The following is a 24537-nucleotide window of genomic DNA, read 5'->3' as shown; positions in this document are numbered from 1 at the left end:
CCGCTAAGATGCGTGCTAAGAAAGATGCCTTTATAAGAGCGTGTTCCTCTAGTTCCTATGAAAATAAAGATGAAGATCTAAAAGTTATTGATGTGTCCCCTATTAAATCTTTGTTTTGCAATATGAATCTTGATAATGATGGGACTGAATATAATCCACCTTTACCTAGAAGGCGTTCCAAGAATTCGGAATTTGTTGATCTTGATGCTAAAATTGATAAAAGTGGGATTGAAGAAATTAAAACCCTAGAGGTTGCTAAACCCACTATTATGGATTTCAAGGAATTTAACTATGAAAATTGCTCTTTGATTGATTGTATTTCCTTGTTGCAATCCGTGCTAAATTCTCCTCATGCTTATAGTCAAAATAAAGCATTTACTAAACATATCGTTGATGCCTTGATGCAATCTTATGAAGAAAAACTTGAATTGGAAGTTTCTATCCCTAGAAAGCTTTATGATGAGTGGGAACAAACTATTAAAATTAAAATTAAAGATCATGAATTCTATGCTTTATGTGATTTGTGTGCTAGTGTTTCCACGATTCCAAAGACTTTGTGTGATTTGTTAGGTTTTCGTGATTTTGATGATTGCTCTTTAAACTTGCACCTTGCGGATTCCACTATTAAGAAACCTATGGGAAGAATTAATGATGTTCTTATTGTTACAAATAGGAATTATGTGCCCGTAGATTTTATTGTTCTTGACATAGATTGCAATCCTTCATGTCCTATTATTCTTGGTAGACCTTTCCTTAGAACGATTGGTGCAATTATTGATATGAAGGAAGGAAATACTAGATTCCAATTTCCATTAAGGAAAGGCATGGAACACTTTACTGGCAATAAAATTAAATTACCTTATGAATCTATTATGAGAGCCACTTATGGATTGCCTACCAAAGACGGCAATACCTAGATCTATCCTTGCTTGTTATGCCTAGCTAGGGGCGTTAAACGATAGTGCTTGTTGGGAGGCAACCTAATTTTATTTTTATTCCTTACTTTTTGCTCCTGTTTATTAATAAATAATTTATCTAGCCTCTGTTTCGGTTGTGTTTTTTTGTGTTTAATTAGTGTCTGTGCCAAGTAGAACCGTTGGGAAGACTTGGGGAAAGTCTTGTTACACTTGTTGTAAAAAATAGAAACTTTAGCGAAATATTTATTTGGAAAGTGCTATTTAGTTAATTATTTTTTCATATGATTAATAGATAAATTCCTCACGTCCAGCAATTTATTTTAGAATTTTTTGGTTTCCAGATCTTGCGCTAGCTACAGATTACTACAGACTGTTCTGTTTTTGACAGATTCTGTTTTTCGTGTGTTGTTTGCTTATTTTGATGAATCTATGGCTAGTAAAATAGTTTATAAACCATAGAGAAGTTGGAATACAGTAGGTATAACACCAATATAAATAAAGAATGAGTTCATTACAGTACCTTGAAGTGGTCTTTTGTTTTCTTTCGCTAACGGAGCTAAACTTGTGTCGTGAAGTAGGTATAACACCAATATAGTTTTGTGTTGTGAAGTTTTCATGTTTTGGGTAAAGATTTGATGGATTATGGAACGAGGAGTGGCAAGAGCCTAAGCTTGGGGATTCCCATGGCACCCCCAAGATAATCTAAGGACACCTAAAAGCCAAAGCTTGGGGATTCCCCGGAAGGCATCCCCTCTTTCGTCTACTTCTATCGGTAACTTTACTTGGAGATATATTTTTATTCGCCACATGATATGTGTTTTGCTTGGAGCGTCTTGTATGATTTGAGTCTTTACTTTTTAGTTTACCACAATCATCCTTGCTGTACACACCTTTTGAGAGAGCCATACATGATTTGGAATTTGTTAGAATACTCTATTTGCTTCGCTTATATCTTTTGAGTTATGTAGTTTTGCTCTAGTACTTCACTTATATCTTTTAGAGCACAGTGGTGGATTTGTTTTATAGAAACTATTGATCTCTCATGCTTCACTTAGATTATTTTGAGAGTCTTAAATAGCATGGTAATTTGCTTAAAATCCTAATATGCTTGGTATACAAGATTAATAATAAAACTTTCTTATGAGTGTGTTGAATACTATGAGAAGTTTGATGCTTGATAATTGTTTTGAGATATAAAGATGGTGATATTAAAGTTGTGCTAGTTGAGTAGTTGTGAATTTGAGAAATACGTGTGTTAAAGTTTGTGATTCCCGTAGCATGCACGTATGGTGAACCGTTATGTGATGAAGACGGAGCATGATTTATTTTTTGATTGTCTTCCTTATGAGTGGCGGTCGGGGACGAGCGATGGTCTTTTCCTACCAATCTATCCCCCTAGGAGCATGCGCGTAATACTTTGCTTTGATAACTTGTAGATTTTTGCAATAAGTATATGAGTTCTTTATGACTAATGTTGAGTCCATGGATTATACGCACTTTTCTCACCCTTCCACCTTTGCTAGCCTCTTTAATACCGCGCACCTTTCGCCGGTATCATACACCCACCATATACCTTCCTCAAAACAGCCACCATACCTACCTATTATGGCATTTCCATAGCCATTCCGAGATATATTGCCATGCAACTTTCCACCATTCCGTTTATTATGACACACTCCATCATTGTCATATTGCTTAGCACGATCATGTAGTTGATATTATATTTGTGGCAAAGCCACCATTCATAATTCTTTCATACATGTCACTCTTGATTCATTGCATATCCCGGTACACTGCCGGAGGCATTCATATAGAGTCATATTTTGTTCTAAGTATCAAGTTGTAAGAAAAATAAAAGTGTGATGATCATCATTATTAGAGCATTGTCCCAGTGAGGAAAGGATGATGGAGACTATGATTCCCCCACAAGTCGGGATGAGACTCCGGACGAAAGAAAAAGAGAAAGAAAAGAGGCCATAAAAAAGAGAAAAGGCCCAACTAAAAAATGAGAGAAAAAGAGAGAAGGGACAATGTTACTATCCTTTTACCACACTTGTGCTTCAAAGTAGCACCATGATCTTCATGATAGAGAGTCTCCTATGTTGTCACTTTCATATACTAGTGAGAATTTTACATTATAGAACTTGGCTTGTATATTCCAATGATGGGCTTCCTCAAAATGCCCTAGGTCTTCATGAGCAAGCAAGTTGGATGCACACCCACTTAGTTTCTTTTTGAGCTTTCAAATACTTATAGCTCTAGTGCATCCGTTGCATGGCAATCCCAACTCACTCACAGTGATATCTATTGATGGGCACCTATAACATACCAAATTTTCAATTTGGAATGTTATACACTAGATCATCATTGCATATCATATTTTATTGCATTTTGGTGGATCCTAGAAATTTTACGCAATTCGAGGACCCTCGGAGAGAGAGTTGGGGATTTCGTTATTTTCATATTTGAGTTTTTCTCAAATTTTGAAAATGGGATCATTTGATTTTATTTATTTTATCTTCAATTATTTCTATTTCAAAAATATGAGAGAGGGAATAAAATGACTTTCCCAAAATAAAGAAAATATTGAGGATTTAATAAAAAATCAACTAAGATTTTATTTTGGTTTTATTTGCTATTTTATTTGAATTTAGGAAAATGCGCGTTTTTCAAAATTGCATCTAGGCTCCAAATAAATGTTCATCCTGTGCGGCTTGATTTTAGAAGCCAGGGAAAATTTATTTTGGGATTTTTGGAGTCCGTTTAGTATTCTTTTTGTTTTTTTTCTGAGCGTAATTATTTAAAAAGAAGGAACCGACTCTGGGCTGTAACCGGCCAGGACTCTGCCTGGCCGGGCCTTTTCATAGCGCCGCTGAGGCCCGAGGCCAGCCCAGCCGCACCCCGCCCCAAACCCTAACCCTAGGCCACCGCCGCCGCCCCGCGCCGCCACCGCCTCGTCGCGCCGCCCCGCCGCCGCTGGAGGTAGCTTTTCTCGCCGCCGTTTTTTTTAGAAAATCGATCGGTTTTCCGTCGGTTTTGTCCGTTTTTTTTAATTTCGGTTTTTTTAATAGATCGGTTTTTCCGGTTTACTTAATTAGCGAGCGTTCGCCTGTTCGTTCGTTTTAACGAACGTTCGTCATTTTTCTTTTTCTCGGATTAAATCCGTGATTTTTCTGATCGTGATTCCTGATCCGATTTTCGTTTTAGTCTAACTTTTCGCTCGTTTATCGGAATCAGGCGATTCAAGCGCCTGGAGTTTCGTCTCGAATCCCTCTTTCCGTTTAACCAACTCAAACAAGTTTTTGCCCCTGTAAAAATTGCCCTAGATCCAGAATAGTAAACGAAGCTTGTTTCTTTTACCGTTTGCCTTTCGTTGCTTCGTTCGATTTGATTCTTTTTGCCAACCGGAGTTCTTAAGTTGAACTTTCTGGTTAGATCTCTTATTTGAGTTTTGCCTATGCATTAGTTGAGTACTTATTGTATGCTTGTTTGTTTGCGGTAGAGTACCCGGAGTGCGCCGCTTGCTACTTCGAATCGCTAGGTTTCGCGGATCATCAGCAAGGCAAGTAACACTTTATCATACTTCCAATTACCCAGTTTTATTGCATTAGATCAATCCTCACACATTGCATGTTTAGGATCTAATTAAATTGTGGGTATTGGGAAGTAGTAGATGAGGTAGAACCTATTACCTGTTTTATTATCAAACCATTGGGAGTTACTTCTACGTTTGCTTATTATGCCATGCTATGCTAGTAGACGTGGATTGGGTGAGTGTATCCATGACAGATGTGAGATTTGTTAATTTAATGGTTTATCTAAGGTGGCAACTTAAATACACATCTGGGTGGATTGAGGCACCTGGGTATTCCAGCGATTGCCTGTTTTTCTTTTGGACCGCCACCCAGGCTCAAAGGGGTCATGAGATTATTCATGCTAGAAACTTCCGTGTGCAGCCACAAGCAACTATTGGCTCTAGCAGAGTTGAGGGAAAGTTAGCGCTTTGGAGTTAAGGGAAAGTTAGCGCCACGTTTTGTAGGCCCATACAAAATTATGGAGCGTATGGGAGAAGTAGCCTATAAGTTGGAATTGCCCGAAGGATTGTCAGGAGTTCACGACGTATTCCATGTTTCCCAGTTGAAGAAGTGCCACGCAGAGATGGCTGATATACCGCTGAGAGATACAGTGCCACTGGAAGCGATTTAGTTGGACAGTGATTTGACCTATGAGGAGACCAGTTAAGATTCTAGAGTATGCCAGTCGAGTCACCCGCAGCAAGGTTATCAAGTTTTGCAAAGTTCAGTGGAGCCACCACACGGAGGATGAAGCCACCTGGGAGCGAGAGGAAGAATTGTTGAAGGACCACCCTCACCTATTTTCTAGCCAACCCGAATCTCGAGGGCGAGATTCATCTTAAGGGGGGTAGGTTTGTAACATCCCAAATTTTCAATTTGGAATGTTATACACTAGATCATCATTGCGTATCATATTTTATTGCATTTTGGTGGATCCTAGAAATTCTACGCAACTCGAGGACCCTCGGAGAGAGAGTTGGGGATTTCGTTATTTTCATATTTGAGTTTTTCTCAAATTTTGAAAATAAGATCATTTGATTTTATTTATTTTATCTTCAATTATTTCTATTACAAAAATATGAGAGAGGGAATAAAATGACTTTCCCAAAATAAAGAAAATATTGAGGATTTAATAAAAAAAATCAAATAAGATTTTATTTTGGTTTTATTTGCTATTTTATTTGAATTTAGGAAAAATGTGCGTTTTTCAAAATTGCATTTAGGCCCCAAATAAATGTTCATCCTGTGCGGCTTGATTTTAGAAGCCGGGGAAAATTTATTTTGGGACTTTTGGAGTCCGTTTAGTATTCCTTTTGTTTTTTTCTGAGCATAATTATTTAAAAAAAAGTCTGAACCGACTCTGGGCCGTAACCGGCCAGGACTCCGCCTGGCCGGGCCTTTTTATAGCGCCGCCGAGGCCCGAGGCCAGCCCAGCCGCGCCCCGCCCCAAACCCTAGGCCGCCGCCGCCGCCCGCGCCGCCTCGCCGCCGCCGGAGGTAGCTTTTCTCGCCGCCGGTTTTTTTAGAAAACCGATCGGTTTTCCGTCGGTTTTCTCCGTTTTTGCGATTTTTTTAAATAGATCGGTTTTTCCGGTTTATTTAATTAGCGAGTGTTTGCCCGTTCGTTCGTTGTAACGAACGTTCGTCGTTTTTCTTTTTCTCGGATTAAATCCGCGATTTTTCTGATCGCGATTCCTGATCTGATTTTCGTTTTAGTCTAACTTTTCGCTCGTTTATCGGAATCAGGCGATTCAAGCGCCTGGAGTTTCTTCTCGAAACCATCTTTCCATTTAACCAACTCAAACAAGTTTTTGCCACTGTGAAAATTCCCTAGATCCAGAATAGTAAACGAAGCTTGTTTCTTTTGCCGTTTGTCTTTCGTTGCTTCGTTCAATTTGATTCTTTTTGCCAACCGGAGTTCTTAAGTTGAACTTTCTGGTTAGATCTCTTATTCGAGTTTTACCTGTGCATTAGTTGAGTACTTATTGTATGCTTGTTTGTTTGCGGTAGAGTACCCGGAGTGCGCCGCTTGCTACTTCGAATCGCTAGGTTTCGTGGATCATCAGCAAGGCAAGTAACACTTTGATCATACTTCCAATTACCCAATTTTATTGCGTTAGATCAATCCTCACACATTGCATGTTTAGGATCTAATTAAATTGTGGGTATTGGGAAGTAGTAGATGAGGTAGAACCTATTACCTGTTTTATTATCAAACCATTGGGAGTTACTTCTACGTTTGCTTATTATGCCATGCTATGCTAGTAGACGTGGATTGGGTGAGTGTATTCATGAAAGATGTGAGATTTGTTAATTTAATGGTTTATCCAAGGTGGCAACTTAAATACACATCTGGGTGGATTGAGGCACCTGGGTATTCCAGCGATTGCCTGTTTTTCTTTTCGACCGCCACCCAGGCTCAAAGGGGTCATGAGATTATTCATGCTAGAAACTTCCGTGTGCAGCCACAAGCTACTATGGGCTCTAGCAGAGTTGAGTAGGTTGTGTGAACTCTTACAGTGGTAGACTAGCAGATGTAGGGGAAAGTAGGTGTAACGGTCTACCCGATCGTAAGGTGCTAGCGCTTCTGAAAGACTATGCCTCGGTCATCCGTTTCTCAAACACCATGTAGTGCGATAAATCAAACGGAGGCGATCGAGTCTTGTGGGGAAAAGTGCGCAAACCTCTGCAGAGTGTGCAAACTAATCATGGTTAGCCGTGTCCCCAGTTATGGACATCTTGAGTATCTAGTACTTGGATTATCATATGAATCTCATCATGTTACTCTAAAATTAATTTTGTTGGGTTTTGCTTAATGATGATGCTTAATTGGGATTGAGAATACTGTCAACCATTCTTAATGTTTAACAACTACCATGATAGTTAAATAAAATTTATTCCTTTGCAGTAGGGAAAAATTGGCTTTACGCAAAATTGTAACCATAGAGCTTTCCACCAGCCAAATATGCATCTAGTATAGCCTTATTTCTTTCATTACTTTCTATGTGTTACATTGCCGGCATATTCCATGTGCTGACCCGTTTAGGGCTACAGCGTTAATGTTGCAGACTTTTCAGACGACAATTAAGGTGCCTTTAGGTCGTGGTTCTATACTCAATGATGCCGTTGGAGTTGATGGACTCACTTATCTTCCAAGCCTTCCGCTGTTATCGTTATTAGATGGCCTTAAGCCGTATTTAATGTAATAAGTTCTCTTTTGAGGCACTCGATGTACTAAGTGTGTGATTGCTACTATGTTATAAATCCTTCAAGTACTGTGTGGTGTCAACATTACTGATCTAGGGATGACACCTGAGCACAAAGATTGGGCCGTTTAGGTCTGGTCGCTACAAGATGGTATCAGAGCACACGCCGACTGTAGGACACGACCACTAAGCTAAAAGACCTAGATCACTACTCTCTTCCCTTTCTGACCTCTCATCTTTTCTACTCTTTTAGGATGGCGGATGCAAGGAACAAGTTCACGCAACCGGATGAAGATATACCCTTTGGACAACACTTGAAGGAAGTCACTGGATATCTGAACATAGGAGTACCAAGCTTCACCGGAACCTACAACGCCACCCTACGTGAAGAAGAGCGATGGATGATTCAAGTTCAAGTTCTAGGAAGGACGTTCATGCCAGTCACTGAGCCCATAGAGTTTCTTTTGATGCCCCAACTTGGACTCTAGGAAAGAGCATGGCAGCTCACATCACCATGGGACGCATTGGAGAAGTTTACCGCAATGATCTTAAGGATACTATCTACCAGATTTGTGGGCGCCGAGATGAGCACTGGGAGATGATCAGCACCAGGAAGGATAGATCAGTTGCAGCTTTTATCCAGGAGTTAAACCAACACATTCGACGTTAGGAGAACCAGATGTGCACCGACATGATAGATCTGAAGAAGGTGAGGACAAGAATCAAGGAACTGGGGGAAGAACTCAAGGCTACACATGAAGATTATGAAGAGGAAATCGAAGTATTAGTGGAGAGGAATGAAAATCTGATCCAGAAGATTGGAATATTTATGGGAGGCCCTACACCAGTAGAGGAAGACGAAGAACCCAAGGAGATTCGCCCGGAAGACTACATCATCATCAACGACACTGACTCGGATCCAGATGATAGCGATGATGACTATGTGGATGAAGCTGGTGCAGATATCATGGAATCTACAACCGAAGAATATTTCTAGTAGACCACCCCAACAGTTGTAGTAGTCCACCATGTAAATATAGTAGTCTGAGCACTTTTGCGATAGTTAGATCGATTGTATGCCCTTGTTTGATTGATTGAATGAAGTGAATTGTTTGATTTTGCCTCATGTGCATATGGGTAGTGTTTTTCTCTCTAGACCCCTCTCTATTCTTAAATCTCATCTTTTCTAAACCCCTCAGATGCCTCCGAGACGTGACCCAGGATTTACCTTCCCACCGGAGCTCACCCAGTTGATCTAGCAGCAGAACACATTGATGCAGTTGCTAGTCCAGAATCAGAATCAGGGGAACAACAACAACAACAACCCACCACCACCACCACCTATTAATCACTTAGCCCGTTTTCTTAGGTTGAATCCGCCGGTGTTTTCCAGTAGCATCGAGCTGATAGTAGCAGATGATTGGCTCCGCAAGACAGCTAGAGAGTTGACCACAGTAGGATGCACAGATGCGGAAAAGGTGAAGTTTGCCGCACATCAGCTTGAAGGACCCGCAGCATCATGGTGGGAGAATTTCACAGCCACTTTCCCTGTCGACACTGTCACGTGGGACCAGTTTTAGCAGGCTTTTCATACTGCCCATGTTTCAGCAGGAGCTATGGCCATGAAGAAGCGAGAGTTTCGCAACTTGCGCCAAGGAGGATGGACAGTTGGCCAGTATGTGGAGGACTTTAGTAAGCTCGCACGTTATGCCCTAGATGACGTTGCTACGGATGCAGCTAAGCAGGAGAAGTTTCTAGAAGGACTGAATGATGAGTTGAGCATGCAGTTGATGGTAGCAACCTTCAACAACTACCAGGAGTTGGTAGATCGTGCTCTCATGATTGAAGGGAAGCAGCAGCAGATTGAGAATCGCAAGAGGAAGTATGGACAAGGGAAGTACAATTCAGGAGCTCAGCAGAAGCCACGTTTTACCCCTAGACCGGGAGGACATTTTCAGCATACCCATGGAGGAGGTAGCTCGCACAATCACAATGGCACCAAGAATGGTAATGGGAATGGAGGAAGCAACGGCCAGAATCGCACCAACCCATCAACCCCAGCCAAGAGAGACATGAGCCAAGTCACTTGCTTTAAGTGCCAGAAGACCGGACATTATGCCAATGAATGTCCTGAATCCCAGAATGGAAATGGCAATGGAAGCTCTGGGAAGAAGCCGAACCTTTTCAACAGGGGGCAGGTGAACCACGTTAACGTGGAGGAGGTTGAAGAGCAGCCGGATGCAGTAATCGGTAAGTTTTTGGTTAAGTCATTTACTGCACTCGTTCTTTTTGATATTGGTGCATCGCATTCATACATATCAAGGGGATTTGTGGATAAGTATAATCTGCCCACCAAAGTTCTTAGAACACCTATGTTAGTAAGCTCACCAGGAGCGGAGTATATGGCTAGCCAAGGATGTTTCCAAGTGCCATTGAGTATAGGTAGGCATGTGTTTCCCTCGGATTTAATCATTTTGGAATCACAAGGATTGGATGTAATTCTGGGTATGGATTGGCTGTCGATGTATGGAGGAAACATCGATTGCGCCAGTAAGTCGATCTTGCTTACCACCCCAGAAGGAAGAAGGATCAAGTATGTATCCCGGCATGTGCCAAAGAGGACTCAAGTAAATTGTTTAACAGGAGTTGTGCAGGAGGAAGTACCAGTGGTGAAGGATTTCCCTGATGTATTTCCAGAGGAGTTGCCAGGCATGCCACCGGATAGAGATATTGAGTTTTTGATTGAGCTTTTGCCAGGCACAGGGCCTATATCAAAGAGACCATATAGGATGCCCGCAAAGGATTTGGTGGAGATTAAGAAGCAGATTAAGGAGTTACTAGGATAAGGGATATATTCGCCCAAGTTCTTCACCTTGGGGATCGCCGGTACTTTTAGTGGAGAAGAAGGATGGATCGTTAAGGATGGTTGTTGATTATCGAGGATTGAATGAAGTAACCATCAACAACAAGTACCCACTACCGATGAACAATGATCTGTTTGATCAATTGCAAGGAGCTAAGGTAATTTCCAAGATCGATCTGCGATCAGGACACCACCAGTTGAAGATTCGAGAATAGGATATACCTAAGACGACTTTTACCACCAGGTATGGGTTGTACGAGTATACCGTTATGTCATTTGGTCTGACTAACGCACCTGCATATTTCATGAACATGATGAGCAAGGTGTTTATGGAGTTTCTAGATAAGTTCGTTGTAGTGTTCATTGATGATATCCTAGTTTACTCAAAGAATGAAGAGGAGCATAAGGAGCATTTGTGTTTGGTTCTTGGAAAGCTCAGAGAACATCAGTTATATGCCAAGTTTAGCAAATGTGAGTTTTGATTGAAGGAAGTTGGATTTCTCGGACACGTTATATCTGGAGAAGGTATAGGAGTAGATCCCACTAAGGTTGATACCGTGACAAATTGGGAAGCCCCAACAACAGTTGGAGAGATCCGGAGTTTTCTTGGACTTGCAGGATACTACCGGAGATTCATTGAGAATTTCTCAAAGATTGCGAAGCCTATGACGGAGTTGTTGAAGAAAGATACCAAGTTCATATGGACTGAGGAAAGTGAGGCTAGTTTCCAGGAGTTGAAGAAATGTTTAGTTACCTCACCAGTGTTGATTTTGCCAGATCAGACCAAGGATTATGAGGTGTATTGCGACGCTTCATGTCGAGGACTTGGAGCAGTGCTTATGTAGGAAGGAAGAGTTGTTTCATATGCCTCACGACAGCTTAAGCCTCATGAGTTAAATTATGCTACGCATGATTTGGAGTTAGTAGCCGTAGTGCATGCATTGAAAACCTGGAGACACTTTCTCATTGGAAACCATTGTGAGGTGTACACGGATCACAAGAGTTTGAAGTATATTTTCACGCAGAAGGAGTTGAATCTTAGGCAAAGGAGATGGTTGGAGCTCATCAAGGATTATGATATGAAATTGCATTATCACCCCGGGAAGGCTAACGTAGTAGCTGACGCGTTGAGCCGTAAAAGTCATGTCAACACCTTAATGACGGGAGATTTACCAAGGAAGTTAGCCGAAAATCTTCGTGAGCTATGTTTGGAGATAGTTCCAAGAGGCTATGTAGCAGCATTGGAGATTCAGTCTACTTTGATGGATAAGATCAGAGAAGCCCAGAAGATTGACAATGAGATTGCTTCTATTAAGGAGAAAATGAGCAAAGGAAAAGCTAAGGGATTTCGTGAGGATGAGCACGATACCTTATGGTTTGAAGACCGTGTTTATGTGCCTAATGATTCAGAGATCAGGAAGTTAATTCTGCAAGAGGCCCATGATTCACCGTATTCGATTCACCAAGGAAATACCAAGATGTATTTGAATTTGAAGGATATTTTCTGGTGGACCGGAATGAAGAAGGATATTGTGGAGTATGTAGCAGTTTGTGATGTATGTCAGAGAGTAAAGGCAGAGCATCAGAAGCCAGCAGGATTGCTACAACCATTGCCAATACCCGAATGGAAGTGGGATAAGTTAGGCATGGATTTTATCAGAGGATTGCCCAGAACTCGTTCAGGCTATGAATCGATTTGGGTTTTAGTCGATCGTTTGACAAAGGTAGCACATTTCATTCCAGTGAAGACTACCTATACCAGTGCAAAATTGGCAAAGATATACATGACCAGAATCATATGTCTGCATGGAGTTCCAAGGAGCATTGTATCAGATAGAGGAACCCAGTTTACCTCAAAGTTCTGGAATTAATTGCATGAAACTTTGGGTACCAGGCTAGAGTTCAGTACAGCTTTCCATCCACAGACAGATGGACAGACCGAGAGAGTCAATCAGATTTTGGAGGATATGCTAAGAGCTTGTGCGCTAGATTACGGATCTAGTTGGGACGAGAATTTACCATATGCAGAGTTCTCATACAACAAGAGTTATCAATCCAGTTTGAAGATGGCCCCTTTCAAAGCCTTGTACGGAAGGAGGTGCAGGACCCCATTGTCGTGGGATGAAGTTGGAGACCGTCAGTTGTTTGGACCGGATCTGATTAAGGAGTCTGAACAGAAAGTGAAATTGATTCGCGATAGGCTCAAGGTAGCTCAGTCCAGGCAGAAGAGCTACGCTGATTCAAAATGCAAGGAGACAGTTTACAAAGTCGGAGACCGAGTTTATCTTCGAGTATCACCACTTCGAGGAGTTAAGCGCTTTGGAGTTAAGGGAAAGTTAGCGCCACGTTTTGTAGGCCCATACAAAATTATGGAGCGTATGGGAGAAGTAGCCTATAAGTTGGAATTGCCCGAAGGATTGTTAGGAGTTCACGACGTATTCCACGTTTCCCAGTTGAAGAAGTGCCACGCAGAGATGGCTGATATACCGCTGAGAGATACAGTGCCGCTGGAAGCGATTCAGTTGGACAGTGATTTGACCTATGAGGAGACCAGTTAAGATTCTAGAGTATGCCAGTCGAGTCACCCGCAGCAAGGTTATCAAGTTTTGCAAAGTTCAGTGGAGCCACCATACGGAGGATGAAGCCACCTGGGAGCGAGAGGAAGAATTGTTGAAGGACCACCCTCACCTATTTTCTAGCCAACCCGAATCTCGAGGGCAAGATTCATCTTAAGGGGGGTAGGTTTGTAACATCCCAAATTTTCAATTTGGAATGTTATAACCTAGATCATCATTGCATATCATATTTGATTGCATTTTGGTGGATCCTAGAAATTGTACGCAACTCGAGGACCCTCGGAGAGAGAGTTGGGGATTTCGTTATTTTCATATTTGAGTTTTTCTCAAATTTTGAAAATAGGATCATTTAATTTTATTTATTTTATCTTCAGTTATTTCTACTACAAAAATATGAGAGAGGGAATAAAATGACTTTCCCAAAATAAAGAAAATATTGAGGATTTAATAAAAAAATCAAATAAGATTTTATTTTGGTTTTATTTGCTATTTTATTTGAATTTAGGAAAAATGTGCGTTTTTCAAAATTGCATTTAGGCCCCAAATAAATGTTCATCCTGTGCGGCTTGATTTTAGAAGCCGGGGAAAATTTATTTCGGGACTTTTGGAGTCCGTTTAGTATTCCTTTTGTTTTTTTCTGAGCATAATTATTTAAAAAAAAGTCTGAACCGACTCTGGGCCGTAACCGGCCAGGACTCCGCCTGGCCGGGCCTTTTTATAGCGCCGCCGAGGCCCGAGGCCAGCCCAACCGCGCCCCGCCCCAAACCCTAGGCCGCCGCCGCCGCCCTGCCGCGCCGCCTCACCGCCGCCGGAGGTAGCTTTTCTCGCCGCCGGTTTTTTTAGAAAACCGATCGGTTTTCCGTCGGTTTTCTCCGTTTTTTCGATTTTTTTAAATAGATCGGTTTTTCCGGTTTATTTAATTAGCGAGTGTTTGCCCGTTCGTTCGTTGTAACGAACGTTCGTCGTTTTTCTTTTTCTCGGATTAAATCCGCGATTTTTCTGATCGCGATTCCTGATCTGATTTTCGTTTTAGTCTAACTTTTCGCTCGTTTATCGGAATCAGGCGATTCAAGCGCCTGGAGTTTCTTCTCGAAACCATCTTTCCATTTAACCAACTCAAACAAGTTTTTGCCACTGTGAAAATTCCCTAGATCCAGAATAGTAAACGAAGCTTGTTTCTTTTGCCGTTTGTCTTTCGTTGCTTCGTTCAATTTGATTCTTTTTGCCAACCGGAGTTCTTAAGTTGAACTTTCTGGTTAGATCTCTTATTCGAGTTTTACCTGTGCATTAGTTGAGTACTTATTGTATGCTTGTTTGTTTGCGGTAGAGTACCCGGAGTGCGCCGCTTGCTACTTCGAATCGCTAGGTTTCGTGGATCATCAGCAAGGCAAGTAACACTTTGATCATACTTCCAATTACCCAATTTTATTGCGTTAGATCAATCCTCACACATTGCATGTTTAGGATCTAATTAAATTGTGGGTATTGGGAAGTAGTAGATGAGGTAGAACCTATTACCTGTTTTATTATCAAACCATTGGGAGTTACTTCTACGTTTGCTTATTATGCCATGCTATGCTAGTAGACATGGATTGGGTGAGTGTATCCATGACAGATGTGAGATTTGTTAATTTAATGGTTTATCCAAGGTGGCGACTTAAATACACATCTGGGTGGATTGAGGCACCTGGGTATTCCAGCGATTGCCTGTTTTTCTTTTCGACCGCCACCCAGGCTCAAAGGGGTCATGAGATTATTCATGCTAGAAACTTCCGTGTGCAGCCACAAGCTACTATGGGCTCTAGCAGAGTTGAGTAGGTTGTGTGAACTCTTCCATTGGTAGACTAGCAGATGTAGGGGAAAGTAGGTGTAACGGTCTACCCGATCGTAAGGTGCTAGCGCTTCTGAAAGACTATGTCTCGGTCATCCGTTTCTCAAACACCATGTAGTGCGAGAAATCAAACGGAGGCGATCGAGTCTTGTGGGGAAAAGTGCGCAAACCTCTGCAGAGTGTACAAACTAATCATGGTTAGCCGTGTCCCCGGTTATGGACATCTTGAGTATCTAGTACTTGGATTATCATGTGAATCTCATCATGTTACTCTAAAATTAATTTTGTTGGGTTTTGCTTAATGATGATGCTTAATTGGGATTGAGAATACTGTCAACCATTCTCAATGTTTAACAACTACCATGATAGTTAAATAAAATTTATTCCTTTGCAGTAGGGAAAAATTGGCTTTACGCAAAATTGTAACCATAGAGCTTTCCACCAGCCAAATATGCATCTAGTATAGCCTTATTTCTTTCATTACTTTCTATGTGTTACATTGCCAGCATATTCCATGTGCTGACCCGTTTCGGACTGCAACGTTAATGTTGCAGACTTTTCAGACGACGATTAAGGTGCCTTTAGGTCGTGGTTCTATTCTCAGTGATGCCGTTGGAGTTGATGGACTCACTTATCTTCCAAGCCTTCCGCTGTTATCGTTATTAGATGGCCTTAAGCCAAATTTAATGTAATAAGTTCTCTTTTGAGACACTAGATGTAATATGTGTGTGATTGCTACTCTGTTATAAATCCTTCAAGTACTGTGTGGTGTCAGCATTACTGGTCCAGGGATGACACCTGAGCACAGAGATTGGACCGTTTGAGGTCAAGTCACTATAGCACCTCCATAGCCCGTTCATATGCCTAGTTGATGTGAGACTATCTTCTCCCCTTTTGTCTTCTCCACAACCACCATTCTATTCCACCTATAGTGCTATGTCCATGGCTCACGCTCATGTATTGCGTGAAGATTGAAAAAGTTTTGAGAATGTCAAAAGTATGAAACAATTGCTTGGCTTGTCATCGGGGTTGTGCATGATTTAAATATTTTGTGTGGTGAAGATGGAGCATAGCCAGACTATATGATTTTGTAGGGATAACTTTCTTTGGCCATGCTATTTTGAGAAGACCTAATTGCTTTGTTAGTATGCTTGAAGTATTATTATTTTTATGTCAATATTAAACTTTTGTCTTGAATCTTTCGGATCTGAATATTCATACCACAATTAAGAAGAAATACATTAAAATTATGCCAAGTAGCACTCCGCACCAAAAAATCTGTTTTTATCATTTACCTACTTGAGGATGAGCAGGAATTAAGCTTGGGGATGCTTGATACGTCTCCAACGTATCTATAATCTTTGATTGCTCCATGCTATATTATCTACTGTTTTGGACATTATTGGGCTTTATTATCCACTTCTATATTATTTTGGGACTAACCTATTAACCGGAGGCCCAACCCGGAATTGCTGTTTTTTTGCCTGTTTTAGGGTTTCGAAGAAAAGGTATATCAAACAGAGTCCAAACGGAATGAAACCTTCGGGAACATGATTTTCTTAATGAACAAGGCCCGGGAGACTTGGACCCTACGTCAAGACACAAAAGAGGAGACCACGAGGTAGGGGGCGTGCCTACCCCCCAAGCGATCCCTCCACCCTCGTGGGCCCCCTGTTGCTCCACCGTCGTACTCCTTCGTCCTATATATACCTACGTACCCCCAAACGATCAGAAACGGAGCCAAAACCTAATTCCAGTGCCGCAACTTTCTCTATCCACGAGATCCCATCTAGGGGCCTGTTCCGGAGCTCTGCCGGAGGGGGCATCGATCACGGAGGGCTTCTACATCAACACCATAGCCCCTCCGATGAAGTGTGAGTAGTTTACCTCAGACCTACGGGTCCATAGTTATTAGCTAGATGGCTTCTTCTCTCTTTTTGGATCTCAATACAATGTTCTCTCCCTCTCTTGTGGAGAACTATTCGATGTAATCTTCTTTTTGCGGTGTGTTTGTTGAGACCGATGAATTGTGGGTTTATGATCAAGTCTATCTATGAACAATATTTGTTTCTTCTTTGAATTATTTTATGCATGATTGGTTATCTTTGCAAGTCTCTTTGAATTTTCAGTTTGGTTTGGCCTACTAGATTGATCTTTCTTGCAATGGGAGAAGTGCTTAGCTTTGGGTTCAATCTTGCGGTGTCCTTTCCCAGTGACAGTAGGGGCAGCAAGGCACGTATTGTATTGTTGCCATCAAGGATAACAAGATGGGGTTTTCATCATATTGCATGACTTTATCCCTCTACATCATGTCATCTTGCTTAAGGCATTACTCTGTTTTTAACTTAATACTCTAGATGCATGCTGGATAGCGATCGATGAGTGGAGTAATAGTAGTAGTTGCAGGCAGGAGTCGGTCTACTTGTCACGGATGTGATGCCTATATACATGATCATACCTAGATATTCTCATAACTATGCTCAATTCTGTCAATTGCTCAACAGTAATTTGTTCACCCACCGTAGAATACTTATGCTCTCGAGAGAAGCCACTAGTGAAACCTATGGCCCCCGGGTCTATCTTTATCATATTAATCTCCTACTACTTAGTTATTTCCTTTGCTTTTTACTTTGCCTTTATTTTACTTTGCATCTTTATCACAAAAATACCAAAAATATTATCTTATCATATCTATAAGATCTCACTCTCGTAAGTGGCCGTGTAGGGATTGACAACCCCCATTCGCGTTGGTTGCAAGGATTTATTTGTTTTGTGCAGGTACGAGGGACTCGCGCGTAGCCTCCACTACAAAAAAAGACACATCCGTGACATTTTGGGCCGAACGAAATTTTTTTTCTGTTATACATATGACACTTCTATGACGATAATTGTGACAAAACCCGGTATCATCATAGATGTGGTGGGCTCCTACTTCTATGACAAAAAATCATGACAGAAAATGGGCTTTTCGTCCTGGGCGGGCTGGAGACGTAGCTGCATGATATTCTTTGGGCCGTCCATGACGGAAAAAACCGTGGTAGAAGCGAGGGGGGAATTTCGGGGAGTTCCCGGTTACGATGGGAGGTCGGGGGCCGAGCGATGCGCGTTTCTCTCCTACACGTACGCGTGTGTGTGCGAGGAGTTGGCTCTAACTGAACCCAAGCGAGGCGTTGGGCTCTAACTGAACCCGAGTGATTGCACTGCAGGCTACGCATTATTGAACCCGAGCGATCGATCGATGGCTATTAACTGAACCCGATCGAGCGATTCCTTCTCTACTGCTGCTAACTCAAGTCGATCGATGGGATGAACAATGAGCATTGCAGGTGGGTTGGATGAACAGTGAGCGGTGGCGTTGCCTCTGGATGAACAAGACCCCGTGGTGTGGTGGAGGGCTGGATGAACAGTAGACGGTGGAGGGGTGCCCGTGGAGGGGTGGATGAACAGAACCCCGTGGTGTGGAGGGCTGGATGAACAGTAGACGGTGGAGGGGTGGTTGAACAGGACCCCGTGGTGTGGAGGGCTGGATGAACAGTAGACGGTGGAGGGGTGGTTGAACAGGACCCCATGGTGTGGAGGGCTGGATGAACAGTAGACGGTGGAGGGGTGGTTGAATAGTAGCCGGTGGAGTAGCGCACGGTGGAGGCTGGATGAACAGGAGCCCGTGGATGAACAGTCGCAGGTGGAGGCTAGAGGAGGTCGACGGTGGATGAACAGTAGCTCGTGGAGGCTAGAGGGGGTCGACGGTGGAGATGAACAGTATCCCGTGGAGTCCCATTTTGCGGTACGCCACACCCCTCCCGATGAACAGGAACCCCGTTTCGACCGTAGCGCTCCAACACAAGTCTGTTTCCTCCGTTTTGCGGTACGCCACACCCCTCCCGATCAACAGGACCCCCGTTTCGACCGTAGGAGATCCGTTTCCTCTGTTTTGCGGTACGCCAGACCCCTCCCGATGAACAGGATCCCGTTTCGAACGTGGCCGATCGAACACAAGGCTGTTTCCTCCGTTCTGCGGTACGCCAGGCCTCGTTTCCATCGCCTGTTCCATCCAAGCCATCCCGATGAACACGACGCATTCCGTTGCCTCCCCATGAACATGACGGATTCCGTTGCCTCCCCATGAACACGACGACAACGTTGTTTCTCCATTCCGACCTAGCCATGTACACGAGCCATCGCCGTACGTATGCGTGAGTAGGCGTTCGAGACCCCGCTCGTATGTACACATACGTGGCCGTATTTTCTTTCTTGCACCCTGGCAGCTGTACGTACGTGTAAATGCTACGTGCGCGCCTCTACTATGACACGTGCGCACCTCTACTACGACACGTGTGTGCCTCTACATCGACCAGTATGTACATACACGTTCGCGACCAGAATGACAACGCTACGTATGCTTCGACCAGGTGGGTCCCGACTATCAGGCACTTCCTTGCCTGAGAAGATGTAGCTGGTCGGTCCCAGCAGTCAGGGGGCGAATCGTTTTTTTTTTGCCCGGACGCACTTCCTTGCGTGCGAAGATGTAGCTGGTGGGTCCCAGCAGTCATGGGGAATCGTTTTTTTTTTGTGAAATACGGTGGCTCGTCCGGTGGGTCCCAACTGTCAGGTGGAGGAATAATTATTTTGCACGTAATAAGGAGGCACTTCCTTGCTGCGGCCGTGGACCCAGCTGTCAGCCTCTCCACGTACAGTCCACGTCCGATGGAAGCCGTTCCTTGACCACGTTGACCACGCCGCGCCGAGAGCACCAGGGTGGTGGACGACGGCGAGGCCTAGGAAGGGGACGATGCGGAGCCGGGGAAGACGCGGCAGTGGATGCCCACGCGGAGGGGAGTACGACTATACGAGGGTTTACTGGTTCGTCTACCGTCGCCGGAGAATAACAGCAGGTGTGGGTGAGTAGAGGGATGGCTAGGCCAGCGATGGGAGTACGGTCGCGCGGTGAGGCCTGCGCGGCAGCACAGCCGGCCGCGAGGAGGAGGGAGCAGGCAGTCCCGCCGGCGCTTGTTTGAGCGGCTGGAGCAGGAAGAGCAGAGATTGAAGAAGCACGACGGCCGTTGGATGGACATTCAACAGTCAGTGCTTGTGCGTCAACCTTTTTTTAGGAAAGCCTCAAATCTGTCGAAAACAGCATACAGCCCATCTGCCATTATTTCTAATAATTTACAGCCCATTTGTTAATTTTTAAGGTTTTTTTGGAGCCCATATTCTTTTTGTTAGCATTACAGCCCATATTGTGGCAACGGTTAAAAAATTATACGAAATTTTGCATATTTCGGTGTGGTCCGAACTGTTTTTAATCCCGAAATTTTGACTGACATTCAAACTGATTTTAAAAATAAATGTATATCAATATAAAATCCAACAAATTCTCCACACATAAAAATTAATGTAATTTAAAATCTTGAAATGAAAAAAAAAGATATTTGAAACTAATTGCCGGTTTGATGTGTTTTAAAAATGTACAACCATTGCTCATTACTGATGGGCCATTTTCTCGGCCAGCCGAATGAAAGCTCTCCTCGTCTTGTAAGATTTCCAGCCCAACAGGCCTGACAAAGCGACTTACTTGGCAAATCACAAAAAAACTGGGCTGTGGCCATGGACCTAGCTGTCAGCCTCTCCACGTACAGTACTCTTCCGATGGAAGTCGTTCCTTGACCACGTTGACCACGCCGTGCGGAGAGCACCACGGCGGTGGACGACGGCGAGGCCTAGGAAGGAGACGACGCGGCAGTGGAAGCCCGCGCGGAGAGGAGTACGAGGGTTCACTGGTTCGGCTACGGTGTGAGGCCGCCGTCGCCACAGGGCCTGGCCAACGGTGGGAATAGTAGGGGGCGGTGAGGCCTCCGCGGCAGCACAGCCGGCCACGGGAGGCAGGAGCATGCGGCACGACCGGCGCTGCTTTGGGCGGCTGGAGCAAGAAGACCAGAGGTTGAAGAAGCACTACGACCGTTGGATGGACATCATAGTCACTGGAGCTAGAATCGTTCATATTGACTAAAGTTGACAAAGGCCCCCGTCCCAGTCAACTTAGTAGGCCCACAAGTCAGCCTCCCACCATGGTGGGTCCCAGCTAGCAGGGGGAGTATTCAAATATTTTTGCGTAATAAGGAGGCACTTCCGGTGGGTCCGAGCTAACAGCGGGGGGAATATTTTTTCGCGAAATACGCTGGCCCGTCCGGTGGGTCCGAGCAGTCAAGGGGGAAACGTTTTTTTCACGAAATAAGGTGGCCCGTCTGGTGGGTCCCTGCTGTAAGGTGGAGGAATAATTATTTTGCGCATAATAAGGAGGCACTTCCTTGCGGGCGCCTGGACCCAGCTGTCAGCCTCTCCACGTACAGTACTCTTCCGATGGAAGTCGGTCGTTGACCACGTTGACCACGCCGCGCCGAGAGCACCAGGGCAGTGGTCTGGACGACGGCGAGGCCTAGGAAGGAGACGACGCGGACCCGGGGAAGACGCAGCAGTGGAAGCCCGCGCGAAGAGGAGTATGAGGGTTCACTGGTTCGGCTGCGGTGTGAGGCTGCCGTCGCCGCAGAATAACAGGGGGTGTGGGTGAGTGGAGGGATGGCCTGGCCAGCGGTGGGAGTAGTATGGGGGCGGTGAGGCCTCCGCGGCAGCACAGCCGGCCACGGGAGGCAGGAACAGGCGGCACGACCGGTGCTGCTTTGGGCGGCTGGACCAAGAAGACCAGAGGTTGAAGAAGCACTACGGCCGTTGGATGGACATCGTACGGTCACTGAAGCTAGAAACGTTTATTATTGACTAAGTTGACAAAGCCCTTGGTACGCTCCAACTTAGTAGGCCCACAGGTCAGCCTCCGAAATGGTGCGCCCCAGATGTCAGGGGGAGGAATCATTTTTTGGGCGGCCGAAGCTAAGAATATCCGAGATTGAAGAAGAAGCACGACATCCGTTGGATAGACATCCAACGGCCACTACTGCTAGAACCGTGTGTTGACTATAATAAGTTGGCAAAGCCTTGCAAACGCATCAACTTATTTTTTTAGGGGACGCGTCACTTAGTAGGCCCACAAGTGTGTGACAGAGAACTTATAGCCCATTTGCGTTTTGTAAGAATGTACAGCCCATTTTGGAATTCTAATGGAATTTACAACAACCCATTTACAGTTTGTTAAAAGTACAACCCATTTTCTAGCTAGGACAATGATTAATAATTTCAACCAACTGTTGAAGACAGAATTCAATAAAATTTCCCACATTTTGATGGGCTCCAAAATATTTTTATCCCGAAATTTCTAGTCAGATTAAATATAAATTTGTATTACGTAAAAATCCAACGAAACATTGCGCGTGCAACAATGAAAATTTAAGATTTTCAAAATCCATAAATAATATTTTATAAACTAATTTCGTGTTTGCTGCATTTTTTTATAGTTACTGCCCAGTTTTTATAATTACATCACATTTATTGTTTTAAAGCCCATTTTCCTGTTAAGCCTAATGCATCCCTCCTAGGAAAGATTTGCAGCCCAGCGGGGCGGAGAATAACAAGTTGACCTTGCCTGGGTATTCCTCAAAAAGACGTATGGCTGGGCTAGCCATTTTCATCTTGAAAAAATTAGTATCTGGCCTGGGATAGACGGGCCACAGCCCTCCCAGTTAATACTCTGCTCTCCTCTGAACAACAATGAAATCATCGCCAAGAAAAACTCTGCAGTGCTCACACCTCAAAAATACAAATACTGCTCGAGCTGCTTGGTCCCAGCTATCGGCCGCACCTTGTGCAATTCTCTCATTTATATTGACTACATAGGTTGACAATGGTGTGGGACCGTGATGTCACGAAACCAGGAGAAAGCAAAAAAAATAGTTGTACATAATAAGGAGGCACTTGCGTACGTACGGCTATGGCCCTAGTGGGTCCCTAGTGTCATCCAGTCAAAATAAAGTCATCTCCTGAATCCTCATGTTCGTTGACGATGTTAACAATGCTCGGTGCAACGGCGAGCGCAACAACTTGAAGGACAACGGAGAGGGCCTCGCGGGCCCTACGGATGGTCTGATACAGCGCCCGCTACTCATTCAGGAAGCCAGGATCATCGGACACCTATGAGCACCTTTGAGAAATTGAGACGGCATGAAATGGTAAGGCCGCGCTTGGGAGCTCTGGTTTATTTCAAAACTGTATTAACATACAAGTGTAATTTACTCGTCATCGAAAACAACGCGTAAAATACAGGCGTAATGAAACCGAGGGCCCAAGGTCTGTAAGTAAAACCGGCGGGTTACGTATGTAATTTGAGAGACCAGTGTATATTTTACGAGCACTGCTATATGGACGACATTACCAGACGATACATGCACGACGTGTGTATCATGCCATCCATGGGCAAGGCTGAAACAGCAGCTAACGGTTGGATTAGCAATCATCCGAGTGTCGTTCAGCGTTTTTATCGTGTGTCAAGTACTTCCGATATTTTACTAGTCGAAATCGACCAACCAAGCGCCTTCGCCCGAGACCATCTACTTTAATTTACAAGCGTCAGTTTTACAAGCAGTTTTGGTTGGAAAACGACGATCCAATCACGACCTAATATCATGAGTTGGTCGGAAGATCATATGGTTTCACGTCTAACCTACCTGACTTGTCGTATAGGCTATGAATGAAACATCAGACGATGAACTTCTTAAGCACGGAAACAACAGAAGAGGATGATCTTCTTAACAAGCAAATCACTGGCATTAGATCGACATGCAAAACAATATGAAGCATTATTCTTAGTAGGCACGGTGAACAGCTCGTGATGCCGCATGCCACAACATTCCAAGCTCAACTTTGCAATCAAACACAAGGCCTGGCATTACATAGACAATATTCAAAACAAACTCTTAACACAGGAATATCTCAGCAGAGTAACTATTTACTTCTAAATTGAACACAGGAATAGGAAAAAACACTCGACGCTGCTCACAGCAAGGGCGTCCCACTCAAAAATATCAAATGCATGTCTTCTGGCTAACATCAATGAGAAAATTTTGACAAGGTTTTCCAATTCCAATATATTAAACTAACGTCTTCTTGCTAACATCAATGATTAAACTTTGACAAGCTTTTCCCATTCAAAATATGTAATGCCTATGATCGTGGAGTCCTGTCGTAGCTTTTATGCTTGTTTGGGAACTTTTTGCCCAGGGCACTCCATGTATTGTTAAATTGCCAACGGTCTCTGCAGACTAGTCATGTCACCAGTGTCTAATAATACTCTGTAAAGCTTCTCGGTCATTCCTTCTGTAATGTAGTGCACACAGTGACTGCTTCTTTCTGCAAAGTGGAACGACCAACTAGACCCAGTAATGCAGCAGTTTGCCTTACACATTGGCTCCTTTTGTGCAGTTCAACTAAAATCGAAGTCGGAATAAAACCGAGCTTTAATTTTGATATCCCTGTAAGCAACAATAGGTATAAGGGAAACAATTACTAAGAAATAACAGTTGATGACTTGTACTCCCAGAAGAAAAGCATCTACTGATCTACTTTATCTTAATGGGAAACAAAGCAGGAGAGTAGCAATTCTCCATCAGTGTGATTCATTCATATTGA

Source organism: Triticum urartu, chromosome 3 (genome assembly GCF_003073215.2).
Source record: "Triticum urartu cultivar G1812 chromosome 3, Tu2.1, whole genome shotgun sequence".
Taxonomy (NCBI): Eukaryota; Viridiplantae; Streptophyta; class Magnoliopsida; order Poales; family Poaceae; genus Triticum; species Triticum urartu.
Note: the sequence above shows the minus strand (reverse complement) of the source record.